Source organism: Lemur catta, chromosome 1, assembly GCF_020740605.2.
Source record: "Lemur catta isolate mLemCat1 chromosome 1, mLemCat1.pri, whole genome shotgun sequence".
NCBI classification, from domain to species: Eukaryota; Metazoa; Chordata; class Mammalia; order Primates; family Lemuridae; genus Lemur; species Lemur catta.
In genome coordinates this window covers 88,804,238-88,830,296 of record NC_059128.1, presented here as the reverse complement: position 1 = coordinate 88,830,296, position 26,059 = coordinate 88,804,238, and the positions used below count along the sequence as shown (strand labels likewise).

General features: G+C 44.8%; 1 protein-coding gene and 1 non-coding gene across 2 annotated transcripts in view; one reads left to right on the top strand and one right to left on the bottom strand.

Moving 5' to 3' along the window:
- Positions 1–26,059, bottom strand: part of CGNL1 (cingulin like 1) — a 159,221-nt gene that overhangs the window by 118,470 nt on the left and 14,692 nt on the right. The gene's annotated exons all lie outside the window — the stretch shown is intronic.
- Positions 13,961–14,067, top strand: LOC123631243. Its single transcript, XR_006733089.1, has one exon. It is a non-coding gene; the product is annotated as a U6 spliceosomal RNA (small nuclear RNA).

Sequence of the window (26,059 nt, the reverse complement as noted above, 5' to 3'; positions counted from 1 at the left end):
CCTGTCGGCACAGGAGCACCCAATGCCTGGCGGCTGAGCACGCTGAAGAGCCAGGACTCAATCCAAATCCAAGAACACCCTTGTCATCCTCTCCTACCTGTCTCAGCATGCTTCCTGCTTTAAAGCCAGGCTCTCCTGCTCTAACGCAGGCTCAGAACATTTGGGAAAAGGGTTGTTTTTTCCTTCCTGTAGGTAACAGTCTTTCCACTGAGAGACATCCTCCCCTGATCCTAATTCTTGTTTTAGCCAAAAGTGTCTCATCAGACCCTTAACCTGGAGCTCTCATATCTAAATGCACCACCGAGAACATTGCTTGGACCTGTCTCCTACCCCAGGTGCACTGGAAGAAAGGGGGGGCAGGTGCTTGTGTTGTTTAAAGGTAGAAAGAGAATTCAGAAATTTGGTTTAAGAAAGGGCCCCTCAACAGTCCACAGGTGCCTGTACTTTTTCTATATACAATGGTATATTAGTCAGCTTGGGCTGCTATACCAAAATACCACAGATTGAGTTGCTGAAACGATAGAAATTTATTTCTCACGGTTTTAGAGGCTAGAAGTCCAAGATCAAGGTGCTAGCCAATTCAGTTCCTGGTGAGGGCTTTCTTCTTGGCTTGCAGACAGCTGCCTTCTTGCTATGTCCTCACACGGCCTTTCCTTGGTGAGAGCACACAGATTCTCTCTCCTCCTTTCCTTGTAAAGTCAATAATCCCAGCATAAGGGCCCCAGCCTCATGACCTAATCTAACCCTCATTACCTCCCAAAGATCCCATCTGTGAATACCATCATTTGGGAGATAGGACTTCAACCTCCGATATGAATCTGGGGGGGACACAGACATCCGGTGCACAGCAAATGGGTGGGAGCAGAGGCAAGCAGAGGGGTGAAGATCACAAGAACCCTGCCGTCCAGCAGCAGGGAACCACCGCACATTTGGTAGCTACAAGAAAATGAACTGTTCACAGGCTTTTTCTAACTTATGTCCCTAATGCCTGAGTCTTCATTTTCCCACTCATGTTTATTAAAGAGCCATCAGACCAAAAGAAGCTAACTGCGTTATAAACATATGAAACAAGCTCACTGAAGGGGGTGATGGGAAAAGGTGCTGACCTAAGTAACTCTGGGAAAGAACAGAATCTGTAAGACCAAAGGCAGAAGGTACTGTACATCAGTGTTTGACTGTAGTTGATAACGTCGTTTCCCATAGAGGAATGCATTAAAAATTTTGAAACCACTCTATCTATGTGTGTGCTGGAATTGAACAACTAAGTAAATGGATGTCAGGTGGTGGGAGGCTTCTCCCTGTTGGAGTGAGAGGTTGCAGACATGCAAGGGGATGAAGCTGGATGATCCATGAGGTAGTGGATTAGAGCTGGAGACAGCAGCATGAGCTCCTGTTTCGCATGATAGGTAGAAATATTTATAAATACGTCCATATGCCCGGGCTAGTATACACATGTATGTTTCCTTGCTCTTTCAGTTGAGAGAGCCCAGCAGCAACCATACCCCAGCAGCAATGAGCAACCTAACACCCAGATCTTGGTTTCTAATACCAATAAATTCTCCAATAAAAGGAACTAGGATTCCTCGAAGAAATCACTGATTCTAAGACTGGGGCAGGAAATATATAACATGAGCCTAGCGCATCTTGTAGTATCAGAAATTAAAGAGGTACTCAAAAAATAAACAAATACCCACAATGATGGAGGTGTGTCAAAGGGACACAGAAGCCAACTGAAAGAGCTCCCAGTGGCCAAAACTGGAACAAAATAAAGAATCATTAGATTAAAACCCAAAGTATAAAGTAAATATCCATGAGTCCATACTTACATGAACAAATGACCAAATAAATACATACATGGGCAAGAACAGACAAATCTCCCATGCTGAATTCCAAACTATTTATTTACTCACTCTGCCCTAAAGGACAGGGAGTATAACTCCTCACTCCGTAAGCGTGGGCTGCAAATACAGACTTCCAGAGAATATAGTACGGAAAGAGGGAAAAAGGATTCGCTTCACAGTGCAGAAATTTGACAGACACTACCTCAGCCAGGTGCATACTTCATCAAGATCAGCACCAACAGTGATTGTCACGCGGACAGTATGTACTGTGATGAGCAGGGCACTTTACCTCTGTGGTCCTCCTCCCATAAACTCCTAGCCCCAGTCTAGTCATAAGAAAAATATGAGATAGGCCGGGTGCGGTGACTCGCCCCTGTAATCCTAGCACTCTGGGAGGTCAAGGCAGGAGGACTGCTTGAGGTCAGGAGTTCAAGACCAGCCTGAGCAAGAGCGAGACCCCATCTCTACTAAAAATAGAAAAAATTAGCTGGGCGTGGTAGCACACACCTGTAGAACCAGCTACTCGGGAGGCTGAGGCAGGAGGATTGCTTGAGCCCAGGAGTTTGAGGTTGCTGTGAGCTATGGTGATGCCACGGCACTCTAGCCTGAGTGACAGAGTAAGACTCTGTCTCAAAAAAAAAAAAAAAGAAAAATATGAGATAAATTCTGTCGAGGTCATCAGAAACAAGGAACATCTCAGACCGTCACAGGCAAGAGGAGCTTGAGACATGACAACTAAATGTCATGTGGTATCTGGATGAGATCCCAGGACAGAAAAAAGACATTAGATAAAAACTAAGAAAACCTGGATGAAGTATGGACTCTAGCTAACAATACCTTATCAAAATGTTTTCATTAATGTGCCAAACCAAATGTATGATGTTGATGATAGGGGATAGTGGGTGTGGGTTATATGGGAACTTTCTGTACTTACTATCTTTGCAATTTTCTTGCAAATCTAAAACAAGTCTAACATAAGAAAAAAAAAAAAGAAACATTTTTGTTTTTAAATGGTCACCAGGCGGTCGGCCCCACTGCTGTGGGCAGTGTGGTCACTCCGGGGCTGCACTTGCAACTCCTGACACGCCTTCTGCCTCCAGCATGTTGCGGGGTCAGGAGAGATCTTCATGCCCTTCAACTGGTCACCTGGCACACATGCCAGTCCGGTCTCAGAACACTGCTCCTGGATCACACCTCTGCCAGGAAGAGCAGGACAAAACGTCTCCCAGGGCCGGTGAACACAGAGCATCACATCACAGTTCCCTGAGGAGAAGCCCAGCAAGTCCCCGAGCTCAGGGTACTGCACAAAGTGGGGTGTGAGTATGAGCTACGTGGTGATAATTTAAGAGCTGTGAACAGTCTCCCCCAAGCCAAAGAGTAGAACTAAATGACTAAAAAACTGCAAATTGCATCTAGCGGAAGGAAGAAGGAACAAGCGAGAGCTGGGCTAACACAGAAGATGGACGTTCCCCAGGGAACGTGGGCTCGGAGCACAGCCGAAATGGGAGCTTCTACAAGACAGCACCCTGCCATGTCCTTCTCCATCTCAGCCTCAAGGAAAGACATGATACTTGGATGAAAAGCAGAAGAGCTGATTTCATCCAGTAGAACAGGAGAAACCAAATAGGAGGGGAAAAAGAGAAATAGAAAGGGATTGAGAGCAAAAAATGAGAGATGAGGTGGAGGCAACTCTATGGAGCAAGATATTAATTACTCTTGCTTGGCCACAGGAAGCCACAGTGGGAGGAAACATGGACTGGAATGTTATTTTGGCTGAATATGAGGGGTGGCCGAGTCAAAACATCCCTAATAAGCAGCCCCTGAGAGCCGGCTTCCCCGAACTGAATGCAGCAGCCTCTTTTCCTCCCAAGCAATGCCCCTTCCCAGCTCCTCCTCTCTTGTACATGCTTCTTCCTTACCCAGCCACCCAGGTGTCTCTGATGGTGTCCCCAATGTCACAGACAACTTAACTGTCACCTGCTGGAACCCAGGCCACCACCACCAACCCCCAAAGGCTCAGGCCACCCCACGCATTTGGATGTGAACCCACTGCTGTCACAACCCCAAGCCACTTGGCTGAAGACAGTGTCTGCCACCCAGTAACACAGACCCAAGCCAGAGGCCCACCAAATACCCAGGCACCTCTTCCCTAGACGCCCTGCCAGGACTGCTCCTTCACAGCTGCTGCATTCTTGCATTTATATGATTTTTTTTTGTTTGTTTTAATGAATGCGTGTCTCCCCCATCGCACTGTAAGATCCATGAGAACAGGGACTATATTGGTTTTTGCTCACCATTTTGCCCCAGTACTCTACAGTATACCCTGCATGACGAAATTGTTTATGAATTGAATAAATGAATGAATGAGAGAGAGACTCCTTTCCCCCAGCAATTTGAGATCCCCAGAAGGAAATAAGAACATTTCAATTCTGAGTAACTAGTACAGAGTTTGACCTCAAATCAGGTTACCCATAAAAATGGCAGTAGAAATAGTGATTAGGTGTCTGGTACTATTAAACCAACTAGACATATATTAATAGTGCAATGATAAATAATACCAAGCATCCATTGAGCATTTACCAAGTGTTAAGTACTATGCTGAACACCTTATGTACATTATTCAGCAACCCTGCCAGGTAAGGATACATATCACCATTTTGCAGGTTAGGCAGCTGGGGCTCAGAGGGGTTCCATCGCTTGCCCAAGGTCACCCAGATAGCTGCAGCAGAACCAGAAGTCACCTAGGCCTGTCTGACTCCACAGCCCATTCACTTCGTGACTCCAGAGTTCAGCTACACAACAGCTGCAAGAGATGTTGGTTGGGGGCCTGGAACCTAATCCCCAGGCAGATGCATCCTAGCTCCAGATAATCAACTGAGTGCAAAGTAAGGTTTGTGACTCATCTGGTTTGCAGGTTGTGGACCCCCTGCAGAGGATCACACAGAGAGAGGAGGCTGGGGATGTGGCTGCCAGAAAACCAGCCATCCAGCACTGACTGTGCACCCCAGCCACAGAGAGGAGACAGGTTCCCAGAACACCCTGATACCAAGTGCCTTGTGAGAGCAGCGTGCCAATCTGGGAGGCTTCCTGGAGCACCTCAAATTCAAAACAGAAGTCAGACGGCCGGCTGCAGGCCCAGACAGTAAGTACGCTATCTTGAGAGCAGGGAAAGAGGGGTCACAAGAAGATGCTGGCTTAATTAAAAGAAAGAATGGGATGCCAAGACTTAGCCAGGATTGTAAGGGGAAAAGGAGAATGTTCCCAATAACTTTGAAAAGGTGGTGAGCTGTGGTTCCAACAGCGCTGGGAGCAGAAACATCTTCTACCTACACAAGCGGTGAGACTGGGCAAGTTACCACCCTGCAACTCTGACCCATGAAAAGGGGGTGGTGGGTTTCCGGCCCAACATGTAAAGAGCTTGGAGGTCATCACTCCCATCCTCACAAGAAAAAGCTGAACAAATTGAAAAGGGGCGGCCACTTCACAGGGCCATCACGGGGACCAATGAGGATGCAGAAGCACTTTTTCAACTACAGTATGTTCACAAAATAGAAGGTATGCAAACCATATTTCTGCGGGGTTTTTCAATCTATAACCTCTGATATCTGAAGAGCGTAGATACGTGGCAATAGTTCAGAGAGCAGGTGAACTCCCAACACACAGGCTCTAGAGCAGGGTCTAGAGTCGGGGGATACTCAGGAAAGCGGGGGCCACCTCTGATCCCACTTGAGGTTCACTGGGAGGAAATCACAAGGGACTGGCCTCATTCCCTTTTCTGGCAGGGCTACCAAACAGGGAGGCCAAGGAACTACAAGCGCGCAGCTGAATTCCTGAAAGGCATCACCAGGTTTGTCTTGGGGTCTTCAGTCCCACGGAGAGTAACGAAGAGCACAGTGCATGGAGGGCCTGAGCCAGGCATGGAGGGAGACGACAGTGCAGGAGGAAGTGGGAAGGCAGGAACACACAGCCATGTCTCCAACAGGGCACAGAAGTCTCTGGGGAGCTCATTCCTGCAAGAGGGTGGGTGGAATCTGAAGACTGTAAGGGAAGAAGGCCTTTGCAACTTAGTGGCTTAAAATGATACGAACAATCAAAGGGGCAACAGGGCTGCATTCCTTATTTTAGGGAAAATCTGTTCTGGAGGCCACCTGCACTTCGCTCTTGGTCCCTTTCTCTGTCTTCAAAGCCGGCAGCATCACGTCTTCTCTGACTTTCCTTCCATCAGCACATCTCCTCCTCCGATTCCAACTCTCCCACCTCCCTCTCTCTCGCTTGTAAAGACTCTCGTGGTTACGCTGGGCCCACCTGAACAATCCAGGATAATCGCCGCAGCTCAAGGTCCTCGATTTAATCACATCCCTTTCACAGTGCAAAAGGCAAAATCCACAGGTTCCAGGATTGGGCTGTAGACATCTTTGGGGAGCCATTATTCTGCCTACTACATAGCTGGACGGGAAGAGGCAGCCTCCAGGAAGAAAAAGAGGGTGTGAATGTTCAGAGAGAAGCAGGGCTGAGGTGAGGAGATTGTTTTGTTTTCAGCTTTCCCGGTTCTCACTTCCTGAGGCTGCTGCCCCTGCCCGTGGGTTCCACGAGACACAACTCATGTGTCCCATCAATGGCCCCAGGAGATGCTTCACTGTGCCTTGGCCCCAAACCACACAACCAGAAAGTACCTGAACTGGGATTTACACTCACGTGTCTCTCTCACCCTACAGCCTGTGCCCTTAACCACCGGAACCCAGGAAACACACAATGCGTTATGTGAACCTAATTCACATAATTCCTAATTCCTAAAGGAGCCAAACAGATCAGCAGACTGGAATGACTGGCCAGGTCTAACAAAATGAAGTTTAGTAAGGAGACTCAACGGCCCTAAACCTGGGCCTACGAAATCCGCTATTTGACTGCAGGATGGTCGAGGCATGGAAGCCTAGTTTAGGGGGTTTTGGTTTTTAAAAAGGCATGAAAGATCATAGCTGCCAAGTTCACCATGAGATCACTGTCCAAGACCACTACGATCTCTGGAAGTGACATATGCCCTTCACCAGGGCAGGGCAGTGAACCACACCGCAGACCGTCCTTGAATCAAGAACTCCCCCAGCTACTTCAGCAGCGCAATTGTCACCCCGGCTCACAGCCACAGAAGAACACACACAGACTCAGACACCAAACTGTGAGATGAAAATCCACCCCTCACCATTACTGTCATCAAGGTCAAGAGAGACCCGCAATGTTGATTCTGTTTTTATGACTCAAGAGGGCTGCGGGAAGAAATCTAATTAGCTATGTTTATCCTCTTAATAAAATTTCTTTTGATTAATAAAACAGAAAAAAGCAAGAGTGCCCAGCATGGTTTCAGGACGCAGATGCTGAGAAGGCACCGGGTCCAGAGGGGAGCAGGGTTAGGAACACCACAAGCTCTCCCCACATACACATACCAGAAGGGCTGTCATGTGCAAAGGAGATTAAGCTCAGTCTGTGTGACTCCAAAGGTTAGAACAGGAAACAATGAGTGGATCTGCCAGGGACACAAATTCCAATTCAATCTAAGCAGGCTGGGCAGGGGAGGTTTCTAACAGAGATGTCTAAAGATAAAACAGGCTGTTTTGGGAGAGAATGAGTTCCCCATCAGTGGAGGAATGCAAACAAGGCTCGGTTGCCTGGTCACAGGCACGTGTAAAAAGGGCATCTAGTGTTGGCCCCTCTGTAAGGGCAGGTTCTTTCCAAGTCTCGGAGTCATGATTCCACCTCACATTTACTCAGTAACAATCATCGCCTTACATACAGGGAGAACATCAAGATAATCACACCAAAGATAAGCACAGAGGTGAGTTCAGTGAGGAGCAGTATTTAAGAAGGAAGTGTGGCCGGCACGGGCTCAGTGGCTCATGCCTGTAATCCCAGCACCTTGGGAGGCCCAGGTGGGAGGATCACTTGAGACCAGCAGTTCAAGACCAGCCTGGGCAACAGAGCAAGACCCTGTCTCTACAAAAAATTTCTAAAATTAGCCAGGTGCGGTGGTGCATGCCTGTAGTCTCAGCTACTGGGCAGGATGAGAGGCAGGAGGATCACTTGAGCTCAGGAATTCGAGACTGCAGTGAGCTATGATCGCACCACCGCGCTCCAGCCTGGGCAACAGAGTGAGACCTGTCTCAAAAAGAAAAAAAAGAGAGAGGGAGAGAGAAAGGGAAGAGAACACATACAGAACAACCAAAGAACAAAGAGTTTTCTCCAGACCTTATCGTGAGTGTTTTAATGGTAGAGAAAACTGACTTGAGAATAAGTCTTGGCTGAAGCCGCTCCTGCCTGCAGCTAGGCTGAGGGTGGCTCTGGCCCACCCACTAACATCTACCGCCTAGGAAACTCCAGCCTGGACCAGAAATAAATGAGAATCTCAACAATCCCTTCAGGCACATCACCAACATCTATCTTATCCCAATACAAACTCTCAAAACTGTCATCAGCTGGCTGCCCTCTTGGCAGAGGAAGGAAGTCAACTCAAGGGAAGCTGGGAATGTCACAAAAAAGGCTGTGAACACTGGTGGGGCTTTGAATGCTAGCTGGGCAACCGACAGAGAACGCAGAAGAGAGGAGCCTTGATGGAATTTTCCAAGAAGCATGTGATGCCCTTGGTTTAAAACATATAACCTTTCAGTACTAGGAAGCAGTGGAAAACAGCCTGCAGACTCTCAGTGAGGTTTTGAAAGATATTAAGAAACTCCATATAGAAGCTGAGCCAAAGGCCAATGAAATCACTCACATCAAAAAAGAGAATGAAGAGAACTAGCAGGACCTGAGCAGTACAAGGCAGAAATGTTGGAATAGCTAAACTGTAAGTTCTTTGAGGACAGGACAACCAGATCTAGTTTTGGCTTCCCAGAGACACACAGAGAAAAGGCGTGAGGGAACAAATTCTGGGGAACAGGCAGCCTCTAGACAGCTTTGCTGATCTGGGACTCTTGATTCTGGAGAAAATAAGTTCATATTCTAAAAACGAACCCTCAGAAACTGGCTTGTGTCAGAAAAGTCTCTGTACCTACAGATGGAGCCCTCATATGATATCCTTCAGTAATATTTTGATACTGAGAAAACAATGTCAATATCACCATTCAACAAGGTATAAATTTAATAAATTTTAGTAAGATCTTTCAAAAGTTGGGTTTTCTAAAAGCCTGGTCTTTGTGGTACAATAATAATTACATTCTCTAAGCCGGTATAGTTTATTTTCAGACTCTTGTATTAAAACACAAACACCACACGTTTAGTATCTTGTTGTTTTCAAGCGAATCTGATTTTTTTCTCCACTGAATCTGATAAGACATAAGCAGGATAAACCTCACTCTCCTATTAAGGATTGCATTTTATCCTTTTAGCAAAAGAGAAAAGGAGCTAAAGCGACACAGACACATCCTGTTTAACACAAGATTTGAAGCATACCCCCATAAGCCATGATAAAATTAGCGGGCAGAGGTTTAGCATTTTGAAAAAGGAGTTTGCTAGGTTCTATCTGCAGCTTCACCAATAGTTAGCATAGACTTTTTATAGGTTTTTAGCAAATAATATAGCGTCAGCTATATGTAGGTTGGATTTGTTTTTTCTCTCTTTCAATTGTTGTTCATACTTACTTCATACTTACTCCCCACCCTAAACACACATGTTTGCATGTTGGGACCGTACAGACATGGTCAGAGTCCTGCCAGACAGGGAGAGAGGTGATGGAGGCTTCCAGGGTACTCCTTCTACCAAACTAGCCAGCAGCCTGGAGTAGCGAGGGGAGGGAAGATGGCAATCTGCCCAAGGGGTCGGGCTGCACTCAGGTCATAAGCAGAAAGCCAGGAGTCAGAAAGAAAGCCAATATTGCTATCCAGTGGCAGTATGAACCATCCTCCACATTAACTGAGGGAAAGGAACTATTAATACAATTTACTGAGGACCATGGGTCAGGTACTGTTTTGTGCACTTTGCCTAGGTTCACATTGAATCTTCCTAATCACCTTGTAAAACAAGAAAACTGAAGGACAAGGAGTTTCAGTAATTTGGACGAGGTTACAAAGCTCACAGATGACAGAGCTGGGGTCATGATGGAGCCTGTCCCGTGGCATGGTCCGTGCTCGACCACTTTACTACACTAGGCCACCTCCCGAGCACAGTCCCCACACTGCAGGCAAAGAATCCCCCCAGCTAACACAGGATCCCCCTTGCTCAAAGTGGTGGGTTCTCACTGGCCAGAACCCGGAACCGTCTTGGCTGCAATACCTTCCAGGCTAACAATTCGTGCCTTTAACCTTCCAAAGTGGAAAGAAGGCATCGTTGCCACCTGCCAAGCTCAGAAAGGGCCAGGACTTAATGCAGGCATCACACAGTAAAGATAATCTGAAGGGAACTTTCTGTTCATAATTCCCTTCTGGTTTGGTTTTCCAAACCAAACAGAAGTTTTATTGGACTGACTTCTCCACATTTTTCTTATAAGAAAAACAACTCACTGGTTAGAACCACACCTACTCTTGCTTCCAACTGTCTAAAAGCCCTAACAGCCCCAGGTCCACTTGACTCTTCCAAGGAACTGCTGGCTTTCCACAGCATGTGGCATCCGCGTCAACCCCATCCCCTCTCTGCCACCTGCAGGCGTCCCAGGCTCTTGTCTCCCTTACAAGCCACACCAGTCAGCACTGCTCCTGGCCGACCCTGCCTCCTGACACCTCTCGGTCACTCTCCTTCCCACATGGGCACCCTAATCTGGGACATGTGCATGTCTCACCTGGATTGCCACAGGGCCTTCTACGTTGTCCCTCAGCCTCCAGGCTTGTGTTCCTCCAACCTATTCTTCCCGTGACCAGCATGGTCTCTTCAAATGCACCTACTACATTTATGCTTCAGCTTAAAAAGTATTCAGTGGTTTCTTCCCTGGCTCTCGGGATGAAAACACAAGCTCCTCAGCGTGGTATACAAAACTGGACCCTGACAATCTCCAGCCCCAGGGGCTCCCCGTGCAGGCTCTGCACCTACTGCAGGTCTCTGAACGTACCGTGCTCCTTTGCTCCCGTGAGCTTGCCTGGCCCATCCCGTGTCCCATCCCAATATCCTCAGGCCTCACCATCCCTGACTCTCCCCTTGACCAGATCTGGTACGTTTTGTCCCTGTCCCCACCACACACATACACACACACACACACACACACACCCCTCAAGCACTGGCCTCTGCCCAACCACACACTGAGATTGTCCTTTTACTTACTGACGTCCCCATTACAGGTGTCAGCCTCCTGGAGGGCACAGCCCTTGCTTCTCTCTACCATGTTTAGTTCCTAACGGTCCTCAATGAATACACCTGTGACTGGGGTAGGAAGTCAAAAGGCAATGTTCAGAGCATAGCCCCTCACAAAGAGGGGGGTCTAAAAAGGTCTCTGGCTATTTCTATGCTGATGGATAGAAAAGTGCACTAATATCCAGAGGTTTGGCTCTGGGAAAACCGTCCAAATTTTGCTTCGGGGCATAAAAGTTACTTCCTGAATAATTGATCCTGTGATTCCACAGGGAACAACTGGGCGTGCACATTTGAGAAAAGAGACTCATCTCCGAGTGAGGCATTCAGGACGAGGGTCTCTATCCAAGGAAATGATTTCAGTTCATGAATGTGTGTGTTCATCATCCTTGATGTTTGGAGCCCCAGAGAAAATGAACTGCTGCCCCTTTTCCAAGATAAACAAAACAGGGAGTGTTCTGCCCTCAGCTGCTTGTGGGAAATGGCTTCTCTGGATTTTCCTCCTGAGCCTCCCACCTGCTGCAGGACGTCAGCGGGACGTGGGTTTGAGCCAGGTCATTCCTAACGCGCAACTCCACTCGCTCACCCACACGCTGCTGAAGATACCAAGCTAAACGACATTTTTTAATACTTTCAGACATGGAGCGAACTGTCAAAACCTCTTTTCTGAACTTAAAAATGTAAATGTCATCAAGAAGGGGCATTTTGTTTTCCAGCAGTAAAAAGGCTCAACATTATTCTAACGAGCTTTCTGATAAGAAATTTTATCCCTATGAGGCCTATAAATCTTATCCATATGAGGCCTGTTTTTCACAATTATATCTTTAAACATCTCTGGGGGTGGTGGGAATAGAAGCAATTCAGAAAACAAAACAGATGAGGAGTCTTTTTTCTCATTGTATTTGCTCAAAACAAAGGCTGACACATGAGGTTGCTGTAAGTTACCGCAAGTCAGGCAAGACCTCCTGTAAATGCTAAAATGCAGCTCCCATAGCCTTAGTGGAATGTCTTGAAACTCTTTATTCATACAAAGCCATTCGAGAAAGCCATCTCCCAAGAGCAGGAGCAAATGACTGGACCTCTGTCTGTAATAATCGGATGATCCAACAGCCACCACCTCTACCCACATCAGACAGAAGGAAAACTCATGTCAAAGGGACAGATGGCCCAACCTTCCAAAGGCCTGTGAACAGACCAGGAATAAGGCAACAGTCATAAATTTAAGTTAGTATCAACAAGTACAGTAAACACTACTAATCTGGAAAGCACTCAATATTTGGATAAATAAATGAATGCAAGAAAAAATTATTTGTTTCAGAATATATTCACAGCCCAGCACTATGGATCATTCTGGCAATTAATTCAGTATATACACTGATAATTTTTTAGATTTGCACAGCACTTCCAAGTGAGTTTGATTACTGTGCTCTCGCGTGTTTGACATTTTTAAACACAGTTTTGAAATGAGGAGCCTCTGGACCAGGCAGGCGTCTGGTTTCCTGAGGTACTCACTCCAGGCTTTCAGTTCCCAGCCTCAGGGCCCAGCTGACACCGCTAACCCTGTTCCTCCACATTTCTATGTCTCAACCACCTTGCAAGACTGCAGAACAAGGGCCACGGACAGTCTTGGGTTGCTCCCATGGGCTCCTGACGGGCTGCTCACCTCCACCCGTCTCAGAATGCTTAACTGGCATCAGAATAAAACCTGTAAGATGGCCTGAGAAGTCCAGCAAGCTCTGCCCCCATCCCCAGCCCTCCTCTTAGAATATTCCCCCTCTCCCTCCCTGCAGCTACTCTGGCCTCCTTGCAGTTCCCAGGACACACCCTCCTGCCCTCATACCTAATGCCTTAGGGCCTTTAGTGTCCGGTTCCCTCTTCGCAGTGCCCTTCCCCCAGGTAGCAGCTCCAGCTCAACCTCCTGTCCGTTATCAGAAAAACTCTCCCAGACCATCTCCTAGAAAAGGGCATGCTGATAAGGGAGGATTCTCCAGGGCCCTCCTCACAGCACACCTTATCTGGCCATGTCGTTCCTCTTAGCTCTCATCACACACTGCTGTGCCTTCATCTGTTGTGGGTTCGCTGGCATCTCCTCCACTAGGTCTCCCAGGCTACAATATAAGCTGCCGTGAGTGGGGCCATCATCTGCTTACCGCCATATCCTCCGGGTTAAAGTAAGGCCGGGCACACGGTGGGCGGCACTTAGTAAATATCTGCATTAAATGAATGAATGAATAAAAAGCATTTGTACTAAATCTAAGTTGTATTCTCACTGGGTTAAAAACAGATCACCTTCTAAGAGCTTTTATGTCTTCTTAGAGCCCTGGGGAGAGGCTGGGCATCGGGCCGAGGAAGGTGAACACGAAGGATGCAAAAAGAGTCCTACTAAGGACCAGCCTTGGGGGGGCGGGGGGCGCCAACCCGCCCCCCCCCCCCCGGGCCCCGCTCACTGACCTCACCACACACCTTGGAAAGGCAGGGACAAGCGGAAGATTACAAATGACAAAGCAAAGAATGCCCCAGAAATTAGGAAACCTAGACAGGGTCGGAGCAGAAAGATTTGGAAAGAGAAAATCTTACCTGAGGGCAGAAAAAGGAAAAAAAGGAAAAACTCCCAAATCAGGAACAGCAGGTAGGAATGACCCAGAGGCAACACCAGCGTCACAGGAGGGCTTGGACACACAGGCCAGAGAGAGAGAGAGAGAGAGAGAGAGAGAGAAAGAGAGAGAGAGCAGCCCGTCCGAGGGGAGGAGGAGCAACGATGTTGATGGGGGGTAACGGGATGGGTGAAGTGAAAAAAGGAGCCGTCATCTCGACTGCTAATGTGGACACAGCCTTTACAGTTCAGAAAGCACCACTACGGGCTCACTGCCACAGCACAGATACTAAGACTGGAGCAATACAGAGATTAGCATGGCCCCCGCACAAACATGCAAACATGCATGTTTGGGAAGTTTCCCATATTTTAAAAAGAGAAAGGAAAAGTAAAAGAAAAGTGTCAATACAAATGTGACTTTGTTGATTCACATAAGAAGACAATAGGGTGGGCAGTACAATGATTAGCACGTCCATTTTACAGGCAAGGAAACCAAGGCTCACAAAGGTCAAGTGATTTCTTGCCCAAGATCACAGAGCATGCAAGTAGCAGAGTTGGGGCTTCAAGGGTCTTGTGGGTTCAAGTGCTCTAAGCCCTTCTAACCCTGAAATTCCAAATGAACTCGATTCCTGAGTCCCCTCTAGATGTGATTAATAGGGCTTTAGCCATGTTACACTAATAATAACTACTCAAAATCAGGCTGCCCCTCCTATCTCCAGGGATTTATTCCATGACCTCTTTACTGGGATAGAATTTGGTGTTCTCTAAGCCTTCCTAGGGTGCTTAAGAGCTGAAGTGACCACAGAGAAGTCAAACCTAGGCCTTTAAAAAAGTTGCCTCAGGGCTCTGTAAAACCACAGCCAAGTAGCTGCAGAATAACTGAACAAAACTGCTACTAAAAGCATTTTTACATGAAAGTGCACCCTTTGCAAAAACGTTCGCTATAAGGGCCCATATTTTTCAATAAGTTCCTCCAAAATGTCATTACCATAGCTTTTTATAGAAACCTGGCTTCAGAAAATCCATGATAGCTTCATTGGATTTATTAGAACTGCATTCTTCACTTGAAAATATCTTACATGCTATAAAAAAGAAAAAAAAATGGATTCATAAATCCACGAAGATGCTGTTCTGCTTTTCTCACCAGTGAGTAGATGCAAAATTGAAGAGGGGAAAAAAGGTGACTTGCCCTGGTGTTTCAGGACGTCCAAAGCCGAACCCCTCCAAGCTCAGCAGGGAGAAGGGAGTACAAGAGATAAGCCACTTCCCTGGAAACACTGCAGGGCTTCCAGCTCCCTGGACTTCTGAGCAGGGTTAATAAGAACAAGCACACAGGAGAAGGCTGCCTTGAGAAAGTGCTGAGGGGGAAAGACATCTCTAACAGTCTAAATCAACACCTCCGACTGCACTGGAAGGAGATAGGAAGTCAAGGCTGATAGCAAGCACTGGCTGGGACACTCCCCAGGCACAAACACATCTCAGCTCTGGGCACCAGCCAGTGCCGTGGGAGGCCCCTTTTTCCTTTTCCTCCGTGGCCCTGGGGCAGTGCAAATGTCTTCTAGAAAGACGGGGCAACCCCCAGCTCTGGGGATGGGGCAGCGGTGCCTCTCTGGACCCAGCCACCAGATCTCACTGGCCATTCCCTCGGGATAGTTCCTTCCTTCTGCACAATGTCACCTCCATCTATTTAGACTGAGCATTTGCCAGCCTGCCTCCAGCCAGCCAGATGTTGCCTTTCAAGGATTGCGTATTTCTCTAATTATTTCCAGGAGAAGCAAACACTCCTGAGCCACTGAGATTTGCCATGGAATTCACTTTTCCCCACAAAGGGCGGCAGGCTGGCCTCTGCCCGTTGCTTTGAGTGGGCACACTATGGGGTGGGTCATCCAATCAATCCCCGCAGTCAATGAAACTGTTTTAGAATAAACTCCTTGACCAGAGTGAAGAGTTAATTCACCTCCCATGTTTTGCTTTCTGCTTTTGGGATTGAGGGGTGGTTAACCCCATATTTCTTTGCAAGGAGCATCACTGTTGAAGGAGAAAGCATTTTAAATACACTCCCATACTTGCAAAAACAGTATCATTTTCTTAGCAGCAGAGTCTTGGCCTAAACGCTTCCACGAAACCAGCATGTTGTCCTGGGCCCCGAAGAGGAGCGTTTCAGCCTGGCTGACAAGTCTCAGCATGAGTCAGGGGTGGGCTGGTCTGGCCAAGACCACCTTGGAGGTTGCCACTGAGAAGACAGACCCCTTCGTCAACAGCTGGCAATCAAGGCTCCTTAATAGTCACTTTCGAAAGACTCCCCTGGCATCAAGTTCCTGGCAGGCACTGTGGAAAGTACAGCCTCGAAATGATAGCAAAGGATTCAATGGTGGCCTGTTCTGACATCATTCGAACCACCACCTCCAATCTCTTGAGCAGACTCAGAAAAGGGCCCACCCCTTAGATTTTCATTTGGAACTTTTCATTTGAAATATTGCATGCATGTACTTGGAAGCTCAAATGCCTACTGCCCTCTGCCTTGTGAAAATACTTGAGCCTATAGCCCTAAAACTCCAAAGAACTGGGAAACCTTCAAGTCCCATCAGCAATTTAATCTGAGGCACAAAGGCAGAGGCCAGAGCAGCTGAAACCTTTGCACTCTCAACCACTATGCCATTGGGTATTTAACTTGTCAAATGCTTACTAAGCACCTACTATGTGCAAGTCGCTGCACCTTCAAGGTGGTGTTGAAGACACATCGTGAAACCAGCACACAGCAGCCGTGTCAGCTGGGTTAGGTTCAGCTGCATGTAATGGAAAACCCCCAAATAACTTTGGCTTAACCGATAGGAAAGAAGTGTGGAGTAAGCAGTCTGGGGCTGGTATCATGGCTCCAGGTCATTCAGGATCCAGACTCCTCCTTTCTTTGTGCTCCACTTACTTAGACCATGGCTTCCATCTTCATGGTTACCTCACGATCCAAGAAGGCTGCTGGACTTCAGCCATTGTGTCCATGTTCCAAGCAGTAGGTAGGAGAACAGAGAAAAAGCAAAAAGGGTACATTGCCCATACAAGTCACTCCCTGGAACCTTCCCATAAGCCCCACACACAACACTTCACCTTTTCTTATTAGAGCTTAAATCGTTAGCCCATACCCAGAGGAAGAGGAGGCTGTGAAATACAGTCTTTTAGCTTGGCACATTGTACACCCCCCAAAAAGCAGGCTTTTGCTGACTGAGGAGGAAGGGAAGAAGGAGAACAGATACTGGATATAAATTAGCAGTCTTTGCCACAGAATGCATAAGAAATGTGAGGACGAGCCAATTTGGAACTCTGCTACGTTTAGAAGAGCTGGTAGTTGAAAAAAGAATAGGTATGGAGGGACGAGGGCTCAAATGACATTCTTCAGGGACAACTAAAAACTTTATGAAGTTGAAGGTGTTTTGAATAATTTTCCAGAACGATCCACCTTGGAATTAAACATATATAATGAAATATTAAAGCTGGTAAGGAAATTTCTTAGGTGTTCTAGAACTAGGGCGCCATCGGAATCAGTTGGGAATCTTTTAAAAATACAAATCCCTGAAACTCATTCTTGAAAATTCTGGTAGATGGTTTGGGATTGAGGCCTAAAATTCTGCATGTAAACAAACAAACAAAAAAAAAACAAAACAGGTAATTCTTCTGATGAGTGGTTTGGTTTAAAAGAAGACACTTCATCCACCCTTTAGCATTTAAAAGTCACGTGACTTATCCAGGCTCCTATTAGTTGTTAGGCAGAACGAAGACTAGAATATAAATCTCTTCACTCATGATGTAGTCCTCTTTCCCTTACAATCACCTCTCTGCGACATGCGAATTTGGGCTTCCAGGCTGCCAAACACAACGATTCAGACCCTCCAACCATCCCACCCAGGTCTTCTAGATGAAGGGTTTTTCTCAGTTTCCAGGCAACATTCAGTCTCCAACTGAACTATACTTCCCTGCCCGCCAGAAAACTTGGTACAATCAACCAGTTTGCTCGAATCCCAAGCCCTGCAGTTACACCCAACACCTTCAAAAAAGTGTGCCTCGGTGCCACAAAGCCACCTGGAGTTGGGAACACAGGGGGTGACTTAGAAATGGGTATGTAAATATAAATATGTGTGCACGGATCTGCATCTATACACCTACATCTACAGCTCCCTTCTCTGAGATCTCAGAGACCCTGGGGAGGGAGGTAAGAGGGATCATCCAGGGACAAATGAAAGAGGCAAGAGATGATCCACATCTTAGTCAGTATCTGTTTGAAATTCCTTCCAGCATCATCAAGGAATTCTCCACAGTACACGGGAGTCTCAAAATGAGGCAGTGTCCACCATCAGCTGGTAGAAAGGAAAAGGCCAAATTCTCATCTCTGCCCCCAGAAGCTAGGGTGTGGCCCTAAGTCCTGAGCACAGCGTGGTCCCTGGCAGCATGCCCCACACAGAGCATGCCCTTGGTGGGACCAGGCTGTGGTCGGACTACCCAGCTTCCCTTTGTCCCTACCCATTCCCAGAGCTTGGTCCCAACCTTCCCAGCAATCCTACAAGCCTTACGATATCCTCACAGAATATTCTCTCTGCGAGATCCACCATGGGCAGTTTCTATTGCTAAAAATTAAGAACTGTGTTTGATGTGCTCATGGAAACAGGGAGGGCTCCAGATGCCCAGAGGTGACCCATTGCAGCAGCCGGGCAAGAAGGAAGGAGGGATTTAAGGAAGATCCTTGGGCCAGGCTAGAATTTACTTCATGCTGAAACCAGAGGGCACACGAGGGATTTGCTTCTGGTTCAGATCAGCATTTCCTTTTTTTTTTTTTGAGACAGAGTCTCGCTCTGTTGCCCGGGCTAGAATGAGTGCCGTGGCATCAGCCTAGCTCACAGCAACCTCAAACTCCTGGGCTTAAGCGATCCTCCTGCCTCAGCCTCCCAAGTAGCTGGGACTACAGGCATGCGCCACCATGCCCGGCTAATTTTTTCTATATATATTTTTTTAGTTGGCTGGATAATTTCTTTCTATTTTTAGTAGAGATGTAGTCTTGCTCTTGCTCAGGATGGTCTTGAACTCCTGACCTCGAGCCATCCTCCCGCCTCGGCCTCCCAGAGTGCTAGGATTACAGGCCTGAGCCACCGCGCCCGGCCCAGATCAGCATTTCTTGATGTCTTCTCTTCCTTCTGTTCACTCCATCTTTCTCCTGCCCCCGTCTGCCTCCCTCTTGACAGAGACAAATTTCTCTCTCCTCTTCCTTGCCTCTTACATCTAAGAACTAAAGGTCTCTCTTTTGACTAAAAACTGAAAATCAAAAATATCTCACTTCTGACTCCCAATTTGTGCTTTGAAAGCACCAGGAAACATGCAGGAACAGACTGTGATAAGGGTGGGGAAAACAAAAGTGCAAATTGGTGCATTTAGAGCAGATAATATAAAATTTTAAATGTACACACCATCCAACCCAACAATTCTAATTCTAGTAATTAATCCTAAACAGAAGAATTATACAAACACACTTCCAAGAGTGAAGTAGTTATATACAAGATATTTATAATAGCCCAAATAGCCATTAATAGGGGGTTGGCTAAATTATGATATATCCACACCACAGGATACCTGGAAGCTATTAAAAACAACAAAAATTTATATACATAGCCACAGAAAATATCACAATATATTGTTAAAAAAACAAAACAAAACTAAGTACCAAAATAACAGATACAGTTATGGAGTGACTCCATTTCTATAAAATAACTTACATGTATAAAGATACAGAAAAATCTAAAACAAAATTTACCAAATTCTTAAAGAGTAGTCATAACTCGAGATAAAACAGGATGCTTTCAATTTAAACCGCACATTTCTGTAATGCTTCAATTTTGATTACAAACATATATTATTTTTATGCTAAGAAAGAAAAAAATAAATGGACGTTAAAATGACCTTTGAGCATCCAAAACTTTGTGTGCTGTGACGCCCACGGTGTTCTTTCCAGGCAACAGGCAACCTCAAGCCCGGCACCCGGCACAGAGCACAATTCCACACCAGCTTCCTTCTTCCTTTTCTTCTGACACACAACTGCACACAGGTGGAAGTTATGAGCCCCAGCCCCAAGCCAGGTAGAAGCAATAAAACAAAAGCATGAACTGCTGCAGAAGCAAACAAGGTAGTTACAGAAAATGGCTGAAGAACCATAAAAAGCAAGCGTAAGAATTAGAAGCACAGCAATTTCCACACCTATTCAGTGTAACGCCAAGGAGACTTACACACCTAGAGCCTCTAAGGAGCTCTCCCAGCGATAAATAAAATGAATAAGAATGAAAATGGTAAATTTTATTTAGTGCCTTAAGTTTTACTAATGCAAAGAAATGTGTTCCTATTTAAAATTTCAATTAAAAAACTAAAGGTTTAACCTTTCGACTTGAAGAAATTAGTTTCAGAAATCAGGAAAATGAACTAAGAATGAAAAGTCTCGTTGCCAGACATGCTCTATAATTAACCTATTATTTTTCTTTTGGCTGCATTTACTAAAGTTTTATGAATTCTGGTTTTATTTTTAGGAGCCATGAGATTAAGTATTTATAATTCTCAAAAGAAATTCCGCCCACACCCCGCAAATCAACATTTACTCATGTGAATGTTGTCCTAGGTTAGCCACCCTCAGTAGAAAGATTACATACTCTTCTGCTCTTAAGACAAAACCCAGAGATCTCTACTGATTGTCATGAATATGTAAAGTCAGGTGGTAGAATTGTTTATTTCCTGTGTCTTTCTTGTGTATTTTTTTTTTTCTATTTTCCCCCACAAGAATTTTACTGGCAACAAAAATAAGTCCTGGTATTCAAGAAATGAAGCATGGCTTCAAAAAATAAGATTCCACTTTTCAAAAAATAACTAACCAGACTTTCAGCCAATAGTGCATATTATTCAAATATAAATTACAATTAGAATTTTGAGATTAAATTCAATGTTGAAGAAGTAGAGGGTAGAATCAGTTATTAGAGTCTGGGAAGGATGGGAAGGGGAGGAAAGGGTTAACAGATACAGAATTACAGCTAGAGGGAGGAATGGGGCCTAGTGTCCTATAGCATGTAGGGGACTGTAGATAACAGTATTGATTATATATTTTCAAAAAGCTAGAAGACAGGATTTTGAATGTTCACAACAGAAAAAAATAAATGTTTGCAATGATGAATATGTTAATTATCCTGACTAGATCATTATACATTGCATACATACGTGGATCAAAATATCACTCTGTATTCCATAAATATGTACAATCATTACATGCCAACTAACAATAAAAGGGGAAAAAAGAATTGTGAGAGCAAAATAAAAATGTGCCTAGATTTTCAGAGAAATAAAAAATAAATTCAATGTTGAACAACAATAAAAGCATAGATTGAATGCAGTTAAAGGAAACATGGGGCAATTGTTGTTAAAAATACCAGCGAGGCCTGTGCACTTTAGTACTGTTTTCTCCATTCAAAATACGGTTCCCACGTGTTAACATTCAAGTGGGTTCAAACAATAGAGGTACGTGTGCCTTCGCAACTGGGAAAACAACCTGCCAGTTTCAGCAAACTCGATTTATACCATGACGCCAGCCTGGTTTCCCAACATGCTCAGTTACTGGGTCTGAAATAAGACTGTTTTTTTCAGACACCATGCTGCCGCGCTTCCCACGGTGCTATCCAGCCTGGGAGCAGAGTGCACAGCACTTCACAGTGCCAGGCCAGGTGCAAGGCCAGGTACAAACAAGGCAGGCGCACAATAAGTGCTGGTTCCCTTTCCTCGTTCCCTCTTCCTCCAAATAGAATAGGAAAGTGGTGAGATGATGCCAACCTGGAATATCACCAAGTCTTTATTCCTGGGCATTCCATTCATGGCTTTCCCATTTCATTCTCTGGCCACCCAAAAGACCCCATTAACAATATCCTGCTTTGCACAAAACCACCCCAATGTTGTATTCAGAAAACAAAAAAGGAAGGGAAAGCATACTCACACATACATAAATGTGGGGGGAGAGGAAATACACTGAAATATTAATACTTGTTTATCTTAATAGAACTGAAAGCAATTTTTAATTTTCATCTTATATTTTTCTATACTTTCCAGATGTTTTACAATAAGCATCTTTTTTTTTATCATTACAATTAAAAACGAAAAAAGGGCAAAATTTAAATGGTACAAGATGTTCTGATTTATATTCTACAAAAAATAAAAAAAAAGTCATGAAGACTATGTACCAAGAAAAAAGGCTCATGACATGTTAAGTGACCCAGGGATAAAACACAAATAATCTACACCCTACAATTAAAACCATGTGGGAATAAAATGTTCATGGGGGTTTGTTCTCAATTTTCTGTAAAGTGGTTCTATGACTTTTATAATTTAAAAATTAACTTATAAAACATTACAGATGTTAATTTGTAAAATTTATATCAAAAATAAAAAAGACCTCTTAAGGATCCTGTCTTAGTAAGTTGCAGGAAGAGATATCAAGAGAGTTGTGGTCAGGAGCCTCCTAGTTCCAGGGTCAGCAATACCATTTCCCCAACACAGACCCTGTAGCAAATGGGGCTAACTGCCGCAAAGGCCTGTGGGTCCCCTCTGGGTCAGAAGGCTGATGGCACAAGAGAACACAGCTCTCTGCTTCAAAGCCATTGGTGGTGACAAATGCCATGGACTCCAAGGTTCTTTGACCTCTGCCCCCATCACCTGCTCACCTCCTCTCTGAAGCTACACTGGTCAGTTCCTCCCCACATGCCTACCTGTGTCTCCCCCTTAGTGTCAGGTTAGTGTCAGCTTCCCAGAGAGGCCTCCCCTTAAAAGCCCACCTTCCAACACACAACTTCTTTATCCCTCTCAGCCTCTCTCATGGCTGACCTCTGATCTTCTCATTGTGAAGATCGGTCCCCAAATCCTCTCCCAAAATCCCTCTCCTCTTTTCACCGCTCTGGGCATTGCTCATACCAAGGCATGATTGTTGTGTTTTACAAAGGTAGGAGCTGGTCAACAGCCCAGGGTTCTACACTCAGTTCTGCCAGGCATTAGCCACCTGGCCTCGAACAAGTCTCTCTAATGCCTGGTGCCTGCTTCCTCACCTGTAAAACAGACAGCTGGACTAGCTGAGCTTGGAAACCCATCCTAGTTCTAACATTTCCACACTTCATGATTCAGAAATATCATGGTGCATGTAAACATACACACTTTTAAATCACAGCAAAAATAATTTATTAAGTTATAGCTTAGCAGTAATGCTTAAACTTTTAAATAAAAGTTTAATAAGTATGTCACAGCCAGCAATGCATTATCTCAGTTTCTTGCTAATCCAGTGAAGCTATGTTCAAATGACACATTTGAATGGCAGAAATGTAAATTCCAGACAAAGAGATAACACAGTAGGGATAAGGGTACAGACTTCCTCTCCCACTGCTGGCGGGGTGGACTCCACTTCCCTCCCTCCTCTCTAGGCAAAAGACAGTGGGCTCCTTGCCCCATTACAGGGGCTGTTCTAGCCATGTTTCTCTCCTCCCCCAATAGGCCACACTCAGCCTTGATGATAGCTCCTTCCGTGGGTTCCTAGAAGTGATAAGAACATGGCCATCTCTGCCCAGTGGACTAACGGTTTGTGTAGCCAGGGTTTGAGTTCACGTCCCTGACTTCTTCCTCCAAGACTTTATGGATCCCTGACCTGAACCCACAGACTGAAGTGGTCTCTCTTAGTCTTCCCACAGTGCCCTATGCATGACTTCCCCATTAGACTAAAATTGTGTGACTTCTGGGTCTTTCTCCTCCACTGGACTGTCAACCTGCCACTCCTTGAGGGCAGAAACCAAGTTGTGTTCATTTTTATATATCCAGCACAGCGCCTTCCATATAGCAAGTGTACTATAATCATTAAAGTGGCTATCATTAGGGATAAGCACACAGGCTATGGAGTCAAAATCAAGTTTGATACAACACAGTTCTACCACACACCCACCAGAATGACCAAAGTGCAGATGACAAGCAATGCAAAGCACTGACAACTGGAACTCACACACCACATTGAAAAACAGTTTCACAGTACTGATCATAGCTCCACCATAGTAAGACCCAGCAATTCTGATCCTAGATATGTACCAAAGAGCTACACATATGCAAGGCATGTATGTACAAAAATGTAACATGACTAACAATAGCCAAAAACTAAAAACAACCCAAAAGTCCAGCACAGTAGAACAGGGAGATCAATTATTGAGGCATATTTACACTATGAACTATACAATGAGAAATGCAGCAATATATTTAGCAATGAGAATTATTGCTATATGCAAATCCATGGATGAATTTCACAAACATAATATTAAGTGAAAAATGCCAGATCCTAAAGAGAAAATACAGTATGAATACGATTACATTTTTATGAAGTTCAAGTCAAAACTTATCTATGGTGATAGAAACAGAACGGTAGTTACCTTTGTTGAGGAATAATGACTGGGAGGAAGCACAAGAAAACTTCTAGAAGATTCTGTACACTTATGATTTGTGTACTTCTTACTTTAAGAAAACAACAACTAACTCTAATCGCTTCCTAGCTGTATGGCCTTGAGCAAATTTCTTAACCTATCTAAGCTTCAGTTTCTATATCTGAAAATGAGGATAAAAACAAAAACATCACCTACTTCACGGGATGTGATGAGAATTAAATCAGGCAATACATGTAAAGTACTTAACGCAGTGCCCAGCACCCAGTGAGCCCAACACGTAATGACAGTTAGATCAGTGGCAAACATCTACTGATGTCTTACTTGGTGCCAGGCACTGCTCCAAGCTGTAAGCTCTTAACCACTGTGCGATACCATCTCTCCCAGTTCCTGCTCTTATCTAGTGCTCAAGGCCAGAAGCAAAGGCTGTGACTTGGGCTCTCAGGAGTCCTCTGTGCGTAACACCAACCACAGCATTTGTTTCTAGAAGGGTGAATCACTAGTTATGTTGCTGCTGAGATTTCAAAGAAAAAAACTGGCAGGAGTCACACATCAAGATTAATTTCAAACCATTGAAGAGAAAAATGGCTTTAGCTTCTGAAAGCAGCAGCTGCTTCTTGCGAGAGTAGAAAGAATATTTTATTCTGGTGAAATAATTCATGTTAAATTGAGGAGTCATTTGGGAACTGAAAGAGCTCATCTTTCTTCCCTAAGGAAAGACAGGAGACAACTAACTCTCTGTTAAAAGTTTTTCACGTTGACTAGCTAAATTTACTATCCTTTAATGAATTTCAGATTTACAACTAAAGTAATTTTTAAAGTACATGCTTGCTGTGTAAGGTACTGTAAAATGTTGGTCATGAAGCAAGGGACTCAGATTATATAAGGTCAAAGTCATTGTAGTTAAATGAAACACCGTCGACACTGATACAATAGTCTCCAATGCACACGATTAACCTACAGATTTAGGAATGACTCACTTTTCATGAATTTTGGCTTCAACTAAGGAAAGGCAGACTGCCTGAGTTTGAACTTAGCCCCACCATCTACTAGGTGTATCACCGTGGGCAAATTACTTAATCTCTCTGTATCTCAGTTTCCTCAGTAAAATGGGATCCTAATAGAGTTATTGAAAGAACTAAATGAGTTAATACATGTTAAGTACTTAGAACAGTATCAAGCAACGTTGAGTGATACAGAAATGTTAATGTCATTAATTTTTATTATATTTTCTGATGTAAATGCAGAAAATTGTACAATTTAATCACAAAATTTACAGATATAACAAACTATCTGAAAACCAGAGGAGGAAGTATACCAAGATTATGTCAAATTAGCATGAACACTTGGTTTTCTAGGCATACACATGCACACACGCAACATGCACTTTCTCTCTTTCTCTCTTACAAAATTTAAATCGAGTCAACTCTAGAACATAAATGTACCAATGATCTCAGGTTCTTTGGATCCCAAAATGATCCCCAAAAAGATGTGAAATATTACTCTTCTTTCAAATAGTTCTAAGGACTCGCTAAAAAGAACACACACACCAAAAAGGTATATTCACTTTTTGAACTTCAAAAATATGCTAGAACCTTTCCATCGCACATTTGAGGAGCAAAGTGGATGATGTTCAAACATGGACTCTTTTCATCCGGTAGCAGAAGAGTCCTATAAAACTTTTACATTTTCCTCCAATTGTAAACTCTGAAAGCTTTTCATTTTGTTCCAAAGGAAATGATCTTACCACAGCTCGACGATATCATCATTGTCTGAGTAAAGTCGGTATCCGGTAGCCATTCCCGAAGGGCTAAATGCTAAAACCCAAGGGTATAAAAGTTAAAAGCAACTCAATGGAAATGTCAGCTACAACATTCTTTCTTTTGATTTACAGGAGT